This window comes from Opisthocomus hoazin, chromosome 5, assembly GCF_030867145.1.
Source record: "Opisthocomus hoazin isolate bOpiHoa1 chromosome 5, bOpiHoa1.hap1, whole genome shotgun sequence".
Classification (NCBI taxonomy): domain Eukaryota; kingdom Metazoa; phylum Chordata; class Aves; order Opisthocomiformes; family Opisthocomidae; genus Opisthocomus; species Opisthocomus hoazin.
In genome coordinates, this window is record NC_134418.1 from 69504828 (window position 1) to 69518865 (window position 14038).

At 36.0% G+C, this 14038-nt stretch overlaps 1 protein-coding gene across 4 annotated transcripts in view; it reads right to left on the reverse strand.

Annotated features, from left to right (window-relative positions):
- Window positions 1–14038, reverse strand: part of FSTL5 (follistatin like 5) — a 318510-nt gene that overhangs the window by 161719 nt on the left and 142753 nt on the right. The window contains exon 1 of one of the 4 annotated variants that reach the window (XM_075421653.1): window positions 8012–8174. The exons of the other annotated variants lie outside the window; for them this stretch is intronic. The gene's annotated coding sequence lies outside the window, so the exon portion shown is untranslated. Of the gene's footprint in view, window positions 1–8011; window positions 8175–14038 lie in introns of those variants that run through there. 4 annotated transcript variants of the gene reach the window in all.

A 14038-nucleotide genomic window follows, 5' to 3' on the forward strand; every position in this document is an offset into this window, starting at 1 on the left:
TAAGTGTTTCTCAACTGTATTTAGTGTAGGCTTGAAACTGTATTTTGAGGTCTAAACAAATTTTGAAAGCTAAGCAGTTATTGTTGGGAAGATGATGTCAAAAGGATTTTACTGTAATCAGAAACCTTGCTGAGACCAACGTGCAGCCCCATTTATTTTAATGTTACCAGGTCATCTACTATACTTTAAATTTCTACATGTTTAACTAATTCACTGGTCCGAAAAGAAAGGTGATATAGGAAAAGACAGCATGGTACTATGAAGATAGATACCAGTACATCCTTCAGCTATGCATGAAAGGCTTAAATATTGTAAACATGGCTGTTAGCATTTTATAATGACACACCTTATCCCAGGTCTTGCAATATTGTTATATGATGGATGAGGTGAAGGTGATTGACTGTGACAATCATACATTGGTAATACCCACTGTGAAGGGTTTATATTAAAAACTGTGTTTTTTTAACACTAATTTGGCATCACATTCACTTGCATCCAAATTTTTGCTCATACTAAACCTTGCACTTAGAGTTTTGTAAATCAATGCAAGAGAAAAGGCTAGGCCTATATAAGCTCACTTTCATTCACTTTTAGAGATGCAGTGTGTATCTCGCAAAGTTGTGGGATTCTACACAAATGTATCTTGACCAGTTATCCCTAAACAGAATTTCAATCAATGATTCCTTTCACAGGTAGTCACAGAAAAGGCTATCCAGAAAGAGTAGATCAATAGTTTTATTCTAGCTTCTCTACAAAGAAATAAATGTTTCAGTCAGAGATTTCTCTATACAACTACAAAATCCATGCTGATCTAGTAGTTGTTTGAAAGATGTTACTATCTGCGTTTATGTACAGCCTTGTATCTTTATTCCTCATCTGTGATTTGATGCAGAAAGACATTAACAGAAATTAGACTCCTCAGCTTTGCACCAATCGTAATGAAATTCATAGCTTTTTTCTCTTATAACTGAAGCTTTGCTTTCATTTAAGTGTTCTGTTCAGCACTTAACCTTCAGCAGAAAATGTCCTTATTCACATGGACTTACAGATTTTAAAAGTAGCTTCATTTCTATTCCGTTTCATATTAATTCTGGATTGCTAGATACAATCCTTCATATACTTCAAAAAGAAATGTCTACTGATTATCACTAACTTGGGACACTGATCTCTCAAAGTTGGGAGCATTTATTCAAATTGAACTTTGTCAAAAATTTAAACAAGAAATTACAAGTTTCCACTCCATCAGCATTTAGGGAAGAGATGGTTTAAAAACAATGGGTTTGGTTCTTTTTTTTTTTTAAAAAAAAAAAAAAGAAAAAAAAAGGCACAACAACCAACAAAAAACGCCAAAACCCAGAGCAATTAAAGCTGAAATTTAACTAAAACTTCAGAATTTTATAATTGTATGTAGAGTAAGGTTAAAGCCCAAACACTAAATTCCCAGCTTTCTACCACATTATATTTCTAACCTTTCTAACCCAAGACTATCCATATCACAAATTAAAAGTCTAGCAATAATTATGTGCAAATGGATTTTTGGAAAAATATTTGTAACAAGCTTAAAGTAAGACATATAAAGGACACAGAATTTCTGCTCCAGGAGAGGAAGTATATACACACATACATACAAAAACACCAACCAGATGTGCATACGGAACACAAATATGTATTCCATTTTAAGCTTTACTCTTTTTTAAGGCAAAAATATCATTAGCTGGAAAGTTAGGACAGAAAATTCCTGAAATTTGGTGTCATGTAACGCTAACTCAGTGGCTTTAATTTTTTTTACCAGAAATTGTAAGATACAAATTTTCATAAGAATTACAGAATTTTCACATTTCTCCACACACTTGTCAGAATCACTAGGGCAAGACCCGCCTGGACAAGGTCCTGTGCAGCCTACTGTAAGTGACCCTGCTTCGGCAGGAGGGTTGGACTAGATGACCCACAGAGTTCCCTTCCAACCCCTACCGTTCTGTGATTCTGTGATTCTTAGACTTGGTGTCATTTTTTCTGAAGTAATGCCACATGGATTAGAAATATGTTACTTCCAGTTTCTTTTACTAACTTAAGAAACAATTTGTTCTAAGCACTTCCAGAGTGTATTGTCACACTTTCACTTTACTCTTCTGTTTATTTAAGTAATGGCCTCTGAACAGTGGAGTTCCTATTGCATAAAAAGAGTACTGCAAGTTCTACCACACTCAACTCTCCTGAAGAGACAAGACACTTTATAAATAATTGTATTTTGTGTGCAAAGTGTACAACAGTGCTTAACAGCTCAAGTTCCATCAAAACTATTTTTCAATAAGGTATGTCCACACTCTGCAAAAAGTTACTATGGTTTATTTCACAGCAATAGTTTATACAGAAGATGAGTTTCAGATTAAATTTAGAGAGAAGATACTAAAGAAAGCAACCTGGTTGAACTTGGTCTCAATATACTTCATTTTACTTACTGACTTGATTTATATATGATCCTATTACATGACAAGTTTTGAAGATACAGAAAGTATTTTCCTCCTCAGATTTTTTGAAAAACTAGAGGAAAACATTTCATTTAATATGAACTCAAATAAAAAAATTTCCATTCAAAAGCAAGCATATAAAATCAGTCGTTAATTAGAAATCTACCTTACCATTTCTGCAAGTAAACAGTCTATCTTCTGCCTCTTCAGATATACTGAACTTTAATTCTTTTTTTTATAGGTACATTATCAGAACTGAAATTTTATATTCACTGAAATTTCAGATTGTTACCTTAACAAATGACCTTGTGACAACTTCATGTATAGGAAATCTATAAGCAGCACTAGCCACATGCCTTGGACACAAGGCATTCATCTCTGTCAACAGCTATGATAAAGACCCTGACAAGAACCTCTTCCATCACATATTTGAATAAATGCATGTTCAAAAAAAAAAACCCCAACTAATTCTGCCTACTCCATTGGTAAGAAAATTATCTTGATTTAAGAGAGATGCAATCCAAAGCAATCTAAAAGTAACAAGAATCCAACAAAATATCCTACCATTTTATGACCTTTTCCGCTTCTCATGTCATCACTTTGCTTGATTAAAAAAAAAATAAAAATCAATCCACTTCATTCTACTTTAATTGTCCTGATTCTAATTTCAATTTATTACAGTCCTTTTGCTTTCTCTCTGTAACTGTTGGATAGTGTTTTGTTACCAATTTAATGCAGCTGTCTTCCAACTCCAGTGATGACTGTCTCCTAACCATAACTCAATACAAGTGTCAGACATACCAAGATGTCTATATAAAAGAGCAACATATGTGTGTCAATCATAACTATTAAAATGCCAAAAGAAAGTAATATGCTGGCCATCTTTTGCATCTGAACCAAAAAGAACATATTTAAATATGTTATTTTAGCATTAATTTAATTTTGATGATGGATTCTGACATCTGTTAGTGTATACACCAAACAGAGATAACTTTAAAATTTTAAACTTTACTAATATGGGACCATTTAAATTCCATGCACCTACTTCACAGACAGATGAAGGGAGGTAGTGTAAGATTTCAGAATATCCAACCTGCAAAATGGGATGCAATTGTTGTCCTAGAAGAGGTACAGCCATGTCTGCCACTTCTAGCCTTATCTGTACATCAGTCACTACTTCAATATCATTTTCAAATTTTTAATGATACAAAACAGCTTCACTAACTTTTATCAGGTTTTGAGTTTTGAGAATTCGACATCATGACAAGATCCAGAGTCAGCTGAACGCCTGAGATGGAACCCCTCCTTTCAAAGATTTCATTTTAAGTAAATAGGCTTCCAGTCTCTAAAAAACAATACTGAATGAGAAAAAGTCAACATTATTGGTTACCTTTTAGGGTATTCCTCTTTATGGGAATTCTAATCTCAAACTATACTAAAATGCTCTGCCCCACTGTATATTTTGTGAATCTTCTGCACAGTCCTGAAGCCATACAGGCTCAGCTGGTCTATGGAGAAGGTGCCATGTTCTTCCCCTGAGAAGCTTTACCTGATCAGAGTGCATACACCAAGACAATGTACAGCAAGAGCGGAGAAGCTTTCAGTGACTGAATTATACTAACATCTGCAAACAGAAGAGACCCTCACCTGTGAAAGAAAACTCTACATATTTGTTAAGAAAAACAAGTGTAAATTTTAGTAAAAGCATTTAATATATCTGATAAATCTCTAAAACAATAAATTACAAAAAATAGGGCTCATTTTTTCCTCAAAACTATGGAAGCAATCATTATATTCAAATGCTTCCTTAACATAATGGAAAAAAGAATTTTCAAAATATCTTACTTTATCATGAGATATATTAAAGAAAAATCAGTTCCAGTTTCAAATACAATATCCCAGTTACCTGTGTTAACAAAGAACAGTAACAGCTGTGCTTTTTAACAGAACTACAACAGCAGGAAAGTAATGAGAGATGAGAGGTCTGGATAACACAGAAAATCCAAGTACAAATTTATTGTGAAAACCTATTTGTTTGAATTTTCAGACTGCTAAACAACAGAAACAAATGTCAAACAAGTTCAAAAATAAAAGTAGATACATTAAAAAATAACCACCATTAAAAAGTCCCCCCCCCGGCATGTGGTATTGCTGCTACCATGGCAGAGAAAATACAATGTTGGGACATTATGTCAGAAACAGAGCTTGTATACAAATGTGTATACTTAAGTGCACTAAAAATAATAAAGGAACAAGTAAGTTCATTTGTAAATAATATATCAGATAAATATTTGTTCAAATCAAAAGTGTCAATTATCCAGTTAAGAATGGGAAAATAAAAACTGGATGAGACTGCTTAAGAGAACTACAATCCTAGCAGTAAAATTGTTTCAGAAAAATAGGAATACAGTACGAACACTACAATAAAGTACTAGCAGTTCCATAGAAATAACTAGTTATAAACAACAATTATCCTCAGTTCTTTTTTTTGTACTAAATAGCAATGAACTCTAGAAACTCATTTACAAAACTCCACAAACAAACTTTATATAAATTACATCATGGTTTGTTGCTCGAAAAAGCAGGTACAGATTTGATATTAGTGTATATATTAGTATTTAGTATTTTGATAAAGATATTTCCTTTTCATACAGGAAAGAAAATTACACAGATAAAATTGTACTACTACTATCAGATTACTTGGTGGGTTTGGTCAAACTATTCTATTTTTGCAAACTCATTCTAATTCAAAATTCAAAAGGTGACAAAATCTTTTGTGATTCAGTATGGCTGAATTGTACATACTAGTACAAGACTTATTTGGGGTTAATTTCCTCACTAATTAGACAACCAAAGTGTATTTTCAAAAATCCCTGTCTAGAATTAAAAAACATGTATTAACTACTGTTAGTCTTAAAGCCTTTAATATCCTTAGTCATACAAAACTGATTTTAAAGACTGAAGTCTTTAGAAAAAGCAGTACATAGGAAAGAAAAATGTACTATAACATGTACCCCACTGTGTGAAGAGATGTCACACTTATTTTAATGATTTGTAAGTTTGAGCAGGTTTAACCTAAATTTGCCTCTAGACCTTGACCGAAAGAGAAGAGAAAAAAAAAAGGTGGAAATGAGCTTCATATTACCCTCATTCCAAGATTATTTTCACGTTAGGTAGTTTTCATAGCTTTCTGCCACTGATGGGAAACTAGAATTTAGCCTGTTATCAAACAAGGGGTTCCACAACATTCAAGTGGTAGAGGCAAGGAGTATTATTTTTGTTATTATTATAATTTTTATTACTATTATTCCTGCCCTGAGAAAAGAGTGGGATTAAAACACTACATAGATTTGCCTCACAATCCTTTCCCAAATATTCAAAGTATGGTTTTGACATCTCATATAGACTGTAAATGTTAAGAAGATTTAATTACTGTTAACAAGAATTGCCTGAGATGCAAAGTCCACATGTGAATTTATACATTTTGACTGGTACAACGAGTTCAGAAATTTATTTTAGCCTTATAATAAATGGGCAAAAATATCAGTGTGTAAATTGGAACATGGTCCTTTGTGCGTATACTGCATATAATATATCACTGGATTGGCCTGAATAGGAAAAGAATGGGAAGCAAGTACATGTGACACACAGTTATTTAAGAACTCCCTGTTGGTTAAATTAAAGTTTCTTTAAAACTCTAAGGAACTGTCACCACATCAATTCAAAACTTTCGTGACTCCAAGCAATGCCTTGACCACTTCAAATTACTTTGAGTCCATCCTTTGAATACGGATCTTCATTAAAGGCTGTCAACCATAGCTAATTCAGCAAGTGTACACTGCTGTTTGAGAGTAAACAGAAACAGCAAGAAACCATGATACATGTCTCCAAGAAAGAGATGTTCTAGTTACATTTGCAGGTCAGTTGAAATGTGTTATAAACCCTCAAGGCAGTTCTATCCTTTCTGACTTGTAAGAGGTTTCAGTGCAATCTATTATTCCTCAAAAACACACCAAGACAAATGGTCAGTAATTCTGACACTGCATTTGAGATCTAATGCCTGATACATGGCCAGCTTCAGAGTCACAAGTCCTTCTGAAAAAAGTATCAGTAACATGAGAAGACATACTACTGAAGGTGGAAATAAATATGAACCTACTACCTAGGCCAAACGTAGTGCTCGCATTTATCCCAAAGAGAAGTGAATGTGAAGGGGCTTCTCCCGGAAGGCCCTTTCAACTTTAAGAATAACTTAAATCTTAAAGAGGGAGATTTAAAGAAGTCACATCAAAGTACTTATTTGCCTAGGCAGATACTCAATTCTCCATTTAACTTCTCAGCTTAAATGTACAAATCCTACAGTACTACTTTTAATCCTCTTGAAGAATGCTTTAAATTCATTTGGATATGGTACATATCACCAGAGACAGAGAGGAGTGCCCCTCAGCTTTAACTTATTCTAAGTAGTAGGGAAATGATCTTATGAAGAAGAGGACACTTTGCCTTAATGTCTTTAATTCTCATGTGAAGTAAATTACTGTGCGCCACAGAAGTGAATTACAGTCTATTCTCAGAGTGTATTCCTGATGATAAAGCTGATCTGACCTTGAAGGTGGGGACAGCCTTGCTGAGCCTGAACGAGTGCCCAGGCTTCAGATATCTCCCTGAGGCATCTTGGCACACTCAGTCTCAGCTACCAAACAGATGCCAGAGGGCACCAAGAACTTGAAGAAAAAGAACTGGAAAAGAAAATCTGTTTCAGAAAAGATTTAAATGTGAGAGGCCTGACACTAAAGTGTACTTAGAAAAGTGAGATCACCTCAGCAAGTCATGGTCCTTAGCAGGGCAGATGATGACAATCATGGCATGAGCACCGACGTTTCTGCTACTAAAGGTATCTCACCTATTTGTTGGCTCAGATCAACCCTTATTGTTTTCACAGTGAAAGCTTCTAATCACAAGCCTTGATCTCAGGCGCATTTCAGGCGCTGAGAGAAGCCACTCTGGCTATAAACTGAGAAACAAATTATATCCTAACTGGGCACGATCTTCTAGGTTCCCAGTTTCTGACAGTTCTAAGGGACTATGAAAAAGACAGATGAAAAAACCTCAGCAGAATAAATTTACAAGCCCACATGTGCCAGATATGTAATGAACAATAGCCCAAGTAATTCCAGAGCTGTGAAGATCACAGGCAGATTATCAAATCTGTCATTCTAATTTTTTCCCCAGGGCAAAGAGAAAGCAAATACGTAAAAAAAAATCAGAACAGTAAGAACAAATATTTTGAAAGTAGGTTGGATAAAAAAAAGAGATTAATTTAGATGAATGTTTGTCATGGTTTAACATGGCAGCCAGCAACTGAGCATTAGACAGCTGCTCTCTCACCCCTCCCTTTTTCCACCCAGTGGCATGGGGAGGAGAAATGGACAAAAGGTAAAACAAAGACAGTTTAGTAAGACAATGAAGGAAATACTAATGCCACTACTATGAACAAGTATAATACAGAATATGCAAAACAATACACAACACAATTTTCTCACCACTCAATGACTGATTCACAGCCAGTCCCCAAGCAGCAATCGCAGAAGCTGGAAATCACAGATTCTGTGAATTTTGCAGAACTTCCCCCCCAAAAAAGGCCAAACTCACTGAAAAGTTTGAACTCCCTGAACAAAAGAGCATTCAAATTTAAAAAAAAAAAAAAAACAAAGATGATTCCTGTCCCCCAGCCAACCTCCGTTTATAAACTCAGCATGCCATTTATGGTATGGAATATTTCCATTGGCCAGCTGGGTGCAGCTGTCTGGCTGTGTTCCCTCCCACTCCTGCACACCTGCTCATTGGCTGAATATGGGACTAGAGGACATCCTTGAGATCCCAGCAACAACTAAGAACATCAGTATTATTAACGTGCTTCTTGTACTAAATCCAAAACATAGCAGCTACTCTGAGGAAAACTACCTCTATCCCAGTTGGAACCAGGACAACATTTTAAATCAGGAGAGTAAGACAGAATGAAGGATGTGGGTGGACACACTGACTTCTTTGTCCATGCATGAGCATAAAACATCCCCAATAGATACTGCTGAAGCCAAAACACTTACCAGTAACAAACATTTCTGGCATTTAGCATTTCAATGCATATGTGGACTATTCCTAAAAATAAATATATACAGCAATTAATGCTGAACAAAAAACAAGCACTGTTTTGCTACAAAGCTTCTTGCAATGGGTCAAATACAGGAATCGAAACTCAACTCTGAGCATTAACTTCATGGTGTATGTCTCAGCAAGAGAGTTGAGGGACACTCAGAAATTGCTCTCAGCAGAAAATTTTCCAATTTAGCATTCACAAGTTGGTACATAATTAGGCAGTTCTGCAAGTCTTCTTGTATCTCTTATTATCAACACATGCTGCCATGGTATGACCTTCCAGAACAGAGTCTAGTCAATATTTTCCTTGAAAGCTATTTCTCATCCCACAATACTGATGGTGACTTTTTTGCCAAAGGTAGTCCTCTAAGAAGAATTTCACCAGGCATAAAGTAATATAGCCATTTCTTGGTGTGTATTAGAATATTGTCAGATACTAAGAAAAATATTTTGTCAGAATAGAAACACTTGGTCAGCAACAAGAAATGGCTGTTTACATCTTTCAAAAGAGATGTGGTTTCTGTTATTGTCCTTTTCCCATCTGACACTAAAATCAGGTCCAATTTATTTAGATTATTATTTGTTCAGTGTTAAAGAAATGTCATGCTCAAATATAAATGTTATCTGCTCAGAAAGATTTACATCCTAAAGGTAAATTTACAGAACATAATCACACATCTCTTTCCCTTACCCCATTCTATTTCACAGAATCACAGAATGGTAGGGGTTGGAAGGGAACTCTGTGGGTCATCTAGTCCAACCCTCCTGCCGAAGCAGGGTCACCTACAGCAGGCTGCACAGGACCTTGTCCAGGCGGGTCTTGAATATTTCCAGAGAAGGAGACTCCATAACCCCTCTGGGCAGCCTGTTCCAGTGCTCCATCACACTCAGAGGGAAGAAATTCTTCCTCATGTTCAGATGGAACTTCCTCTGCTTCAGTTTATGCCCATTGCCCCTTGTCCTGTCTCTGGGCACTACTGAAAAGAGCTTGGCCCCATCCTACTGACACCCACCCTGCAGATATTTGTAAGTATATATTAGGTCCACTCGCAGCCTTCTCTTCTTCAGGCTAAACAAGCCCAGCTCCCTCAGCCTTTCCTCGTAGGAAAGATGCTCCAGTCCCCTCATCATCCTTGTAGCCCTCCGCTGGACTCTCTCCAGTAGCTCCTCATCTTTCTTGAAGTGGGGAGCCCAGAACTGGACGCAGGACTCCAGATGGGGCCTCACTAGGGCAGTGTAGAGGGGAAGGAGAACCTCCCTCGACCTGCTGGCCACACTCCTCCTAATGCATCCCAGGATCCCATTGGCATTCTTGGCAACCAGGGCACACTGCTGGCTCATGGTCAACCTGTCGTCCACCAGGACACCCAGGTCCCTCTCCGCAGAGCTGCTCAGCAGCAGGTCCACCCCAAGCCTGTACTGGTGCATGTGGTTGTTCCTCCCCAAGTGCAGGTCCGTGCACTTGCCCTTGTTGAATTTCATCAGATTTCTCTCTGCCCAACTCTCCAGCCTGTCCAGGTCTCACTGAATGGCAGCACAGCCTTCCGGTGTATCTACCACTCCTCCCAGCTTTTCCTTTAGAGTTTCTGACTTATTATACAAGTTGTTTTAATCATTATGGTAGAATTAATGACGTTAAAAGCAAAAGAGACCTTGCACTCTTGTATTAGCACCGAATTGCTGGACTATCATAATGTTTTGTTCCTCAATTACCCAGTGAATTACTATGCAAAGATTCTCCAGCAGCACATACTGAATATTTCCACAGATTATTGGAATTGTTCTGGCTTTTCATCCCCCCACCCCTAAAGCAAGGAGTGATAAAAGTCTCAATGTGCTTTCCCTGGGGACATAACGTTTCTATCAAACAGATGGGTGGATTTCCTCAATCTCTCTAATAAGAATTAATGGAAATTAAAAAAGGATTTATTGACTGATGGCAGATGGCTGAAGGATTTCGCAGACATATGACTCATGTAAATTACAAGAAAAGCAAATTCAGTCTCTTGCTGTGGACAAAAGGTTACTTCTGCATAAAGTTACAACCATTCTGCTCAGATGTTAGAAGGAAACAAACACTTTTGCACTTTGTCAGACATGATCATGCTAAGATATCCATGGTCCCTTGATCGTCATACACAGTGCAGGCCTACTTTGCGTTCTTGGGAAGAAGCCCGTAGAAACACTTGTGATAAAACACATCATGATCAGACTTAAAATAGCTGCCGCCTGCATATGTACTTTAAATTGCCTCCTGCAGCCCCAGCTCCTCATAAGCTGTAGCCCCCTCCGTGTCTACTAACAGGTTCCATCATTTTGTGTTTCTCGTGAGCAAAGCAAAGGTGAAAACAGCTAGAAGGAAACACACAAAGAGTAGAGTTTTTTGCTGCAGCATTACCCCCATCTCCCACAGATACAAACTCATATTCATACCATCATACTGGAACAGTTATTATTCACAAGTCTAGGAAAAACTGACTTGCTATCTGAAGATAATGAAGAGTCATCACTCCCCTTTTTCACAGCTGAGTTTGGATGCCAGTATATTAATAGAATTCTCTGCCAAAGGTACATATTGCTGCTCCTGAAGCCTCAATGCCATCAGCAACTGGAAAGCTATGGAAAGCCACTCAGTAAACTACTTGTTGGCTAATATCACGCGCCCAAATGGCAGATTACTGCAATAAACTGTTCACCCAGCCCTGTAAACACATGGAGCTTGCTCTCAGTCTTACATTTTCCTCACTGCTGAAAGTTTTTTGATACTGTTTTCTTCAGGACAGGCATAATACAGGGGATTCTCTGCAGCCACATTATGGTCCTAAGAAATGTCAAAACACAGGTCGCTGAATGATCTTCTGTGGAAGCTAGGTATTATGCTAGCAGAGAATGTTCAGCCCAGTATCTCAGCTCACAGTTGAGTGTTGCTTATTCCAGAAGACATACGTTTGTGAACACTGGACCAAGGGCACGAGATTTGTTTTCTGTTTCTGTGCCTGTGTAAAATCTAAAAATCCTGGGTCTAAAAACACGAGGACTACAATTATAGAACATAGTTTGGTTCTTATGTTCCAAAAATATTTTATTACTATACAGAAAATGATTAGTTATTTGATGAAAATTATGTATGAAAAGAAAAAGAGAGTATCTCTGCAAATATACAGAATATTTATACTCTAAAAATCAATTTAAATAGGTTCTATTAATTATATATCCTAACAACTTCTTTTTTTCCTCATCCACAAAGGTCTTGATAACCTAATATTAAGTTACAAGCTCTGAAGCCTCAGAAATGGTACATTAAAAATAATCACTTGTTTATAGCTCCCATTAAATTTTTATGTTTCGTGAGTTTAAAAAAAAAAAAAGGAACACGTCTGCTTTACCTTCTTGTATTTAAAGAAACTAATCAAAGAGTTAATCCCCATATCCGGTAAAACAGCAAACCAATTAAAAATATCTTTTGTCAAGACATAACAGTATTTAACCAATATCTGAATTTTAATATAACTTATCTTTTAATATTAGACTGATTTTATGATCTATTTCATTTTTAAAAGCACACTGGAAATAGGTTAAGATGATGGTGTTGAGGAACTGGTTTGCTGCTTGCTTTATTTCCTCCTCCAAAACCACAGCCTAGATACCTGCGCAGTCTATGTGGAATGCCTTTTCTTACCAAGAAAAAAAATCCTATAGGAACAGTTCAAAAATTAATTATAATTACTATTTTTCTGAGCTCTATCTACATAGTTATATTAGGTGCAATTCAAAAATGTTAATGGTATTTCATATTCCAGAGTTTAGGTAAAGCTTTCCTTCATCAGTTTTACTCAAGCGAAATTGCAAAACTAATCTTAAAATGATCTGTAAGAACTGTTACCTCATCATGCAACATATTTCTAAAATGAGTAAAGCTGTTCCCAAAAATATTCTTTGTATCACAAATTCTTAATGTACTTGTATGAAACATACATAAATTACCAATCCTATCCAATCCTTGTCAAAAATTTAAGAAACAGTACGTGGATTTTATGATTTGCTGGCAGATGACTACATTCTGATGAACAGTGTGCAGTTTAGAAAGTAGTCATCCCTGATTTCAAGTGTAATGAATACTCAGAAACAGTTCCCTTCAGTAATGCAATACAGATACTTGAAGAACTTGAATGGCTACACGCACAGGTAAATTGAAGAACACAACACATCATGAATCCATTAAAAACAAGATTTACCCAGTTCAGTCAGTGGTAATATTGCTAGCCCGCTGAAAATTGTGAAGTTTTGCTTTGCGTGTTTAGTCTATGGAGTTAACAGGAACACAACAAATTCATGAAAAAGCAATTAAACTGGTCAAAAATACCACCTTCTTTTTACTTAGTGCATTAAAGTATTTTAACACAAACATACTCACACAATTTTAGCTTTGGCAGAAACCACAAAATTGTACAAACTTCGCCAACTAAATGAAGAATCAGTTTATAGAATCACTTTCAATTCTTAATAGGTCCATGGAAAAAAACTCATTTAGTCAAGTCAATAATTTCTCACATATGCTTACTGCAGGTACTTTTCAAAAGAGTTTTGCACATCCTGTTATTTGTCCACAGTGAGATCCACATTACTAGAAAATGATTTGTAGAATTGGCTTACAAAAAATGTAGCTAGAAAATTTGAAGTTGTGATTCCCACTAACATGCTGGGAAGATACGTGTACCTTATCTCGAGTCTAATGGAATTTCAACTCATTTAAAGGTTAAATTATTTAATGCAAAAAATTTAGGCTTTTCTGCTGTCTCTCAATTCCAGCTAAAAACAAGTCTATACCATTTGTTTTGTATTTACTATGGACTTCAGTGGTTTAAAAAGGAAGAAAATGGGACGTGAAGTAGTTGAAATGTTTAATGCTTAATTGGACTTAGTGAACTTAAAATGAGTTTTTGAACAAGTGCATGGAGGATGAAAACCTGAATTCTGCTTAATGCTGAAAATATATTTTCACAGAACATTCCTCCTGAATACATCTAACTTCTCTTTTGAAAGTTGTATTAGCATTCTAATGATTTTATACTATAATAATTGAAATAGATCTCTTATCTCACTTGACTGTTTGCATTTTGAAAAGCCATGCCCTTCTGTCAATTATTTTGCAAAATATGAAAATTAACTGTACTAAATTTTGCTTAGTGTAAACAGAATACAACATCTAGCTTTCTTCCAGAATTCTCCTGAAACTACCAAATGTAAGCTGTAGTACTACTTTATTTAACTTTTTTGAGGTAGACCAAAACTTCTAAGTACAAGTCAGTACTGTTTATCTTATACAACTTCAAAAAGGTATGATTTTCAGAATTACTGATTTAAAGAAATTCAATAGAGCAAGACATCATATTAATTATTTGGAACAGATTAGT